The 1,263-nt window shown below is 55.4% G+C and overlaps 1 non-coding gene across 1 annotated transcript; it reads left to right on the top strand.

Annotated features, from left to right (window-relative positions):
* The first annotated feature begins 523 nt into the window (after positions 1 to 523).
* Positions 524 to 642, top strand: LOC123965603. Its single transcript, XR_006823735.1, has one exon. It is a non-coding gene; the product is annotated as a 5S ribosomal RNA (ribosomal RNA).
* Positions 643 to 1,263: the final 621 nt, after the last annotated feature.

Here is a 1,263-nt window from a genome sequence, read left to right as displayed (position 1 = left end):
ACAGCAGGGGGCGCTGCTGCTGCTGCTGCTGCTTCTTTTTCTCCCTATCCTGTACACAGTGCTGTGTAAATGTTACATCGTGTTTTGAAGGCCCTTCTGGGGTGTGCAAAGGCAGCTTACGGCCATTCCGGACTGGGACTGCCCGATCTCGCCTGATCTCGGAAGCCAGGCTTGGCAGGGCCTGCTTAGGACTTGGACGGGAGAGCGTCTGATCCTGGCTAGGGACTTCCAGGCGGACTGGATCCTTTTCCTGAATGTCCACCCAGGAATGAGCGTCTGTTTGTGAGTGAGGACCTCCAGCTGAAGGTGGCCTTGTCGCTGTACCCATACCCGGGAACGGGTGCCTATTCCTGTCTGTGGACTGCCAGCGTGAACGGTGTCCCGGTTCCTGGATATTTAACTGGAATCAGTGCCTGTGGATTCCAAGTGACTCTGGAGCACCTTGGACATTATGGGCAGAATACGTTTTTTGTCAATTAGCCGTAGAACATCTTTTGAAGGGCCGTTTGGGGGAGCTTGAGTGGCTTACGGCCACACCGCTCTGTGAGCGCCCGATCTCGTCCGATCTCGGAAGCTAAGCAGAGAAGGGCCTGGTTATTACTTGGACGGGTGACCGCCTGGGAATACCCGGTGCTGTAAGCCTTTTTCGCTTCGCCTTCGAAAAACGGCAGAGGGCGCTTCGGTGAAAGGAGATCTTTTGAACGTCTCTTTAGGAAACAGCAGGGGGCGCTGCTGCTGCTTCTTTTTCTCCCTATCCTGTACACAGTGCTGTGTAAATGTTACATCGTGTTTTGAAGGCCCGTCTGGGGTGTGCAAAGGCAGCTTACGGCTATTCCGGCCTGGGACTGCCTGATCTCGCCTGATCTCGGAAGCCAGGCTTGGCAGGGCCTGCTTAGGACTTGGACGGGAGAGCGTCTGATCCTGGCTAGGGACTTTCAGGCAGACTGGATCCTTTTCCTCAATGTCCACCCAGGAATGAGCGTCTGTTTGTGAGTGAGGGCCTTCCTGCGAAAGGAGATCTTTTGAACGTCTCTTTAGGAAACAGCAGGGGGCGCTGCTGCTGCTTCTTTTTCTCCCTATCCTGTACACAGTGCTGTGTAAATGTTACATCGTGTTTTGAAGGCCCGTCTGGGGTGTGCAAAGGCAGCTTACGGCCATTCCGGCCTGGGACTGCCCGATCTCGCCTGATCTCGGAAGCCAGGCTTGGCAGGGCCTGCTTAGGACTTGGACGGGAGAGCGTCTGATCCTGGCTAGGGACTTCCA

This window comes from Micropterus dolomieu, unplaced genomic scaffold (genome assembly GCF_021292245.1).
Source record: "Micropterus dolomieu isolate WLL.071019.BEF.003 ecotype Adirondacks unplaced genomic scaffold, ASM2129224v1 contig_10413, whole genome shotgun sequence".
NCBI classification, from domain to species: domain Eukaryota; kingdom Metazoa; phylum Chordata; class Actinopteri; order Centrarchiformes; family Centrarchidae; genus Micropterus; species Micropterus dolomieu.
This window is presented reverse-complemented; position numbering and strand designations above follow the sequence as displayed.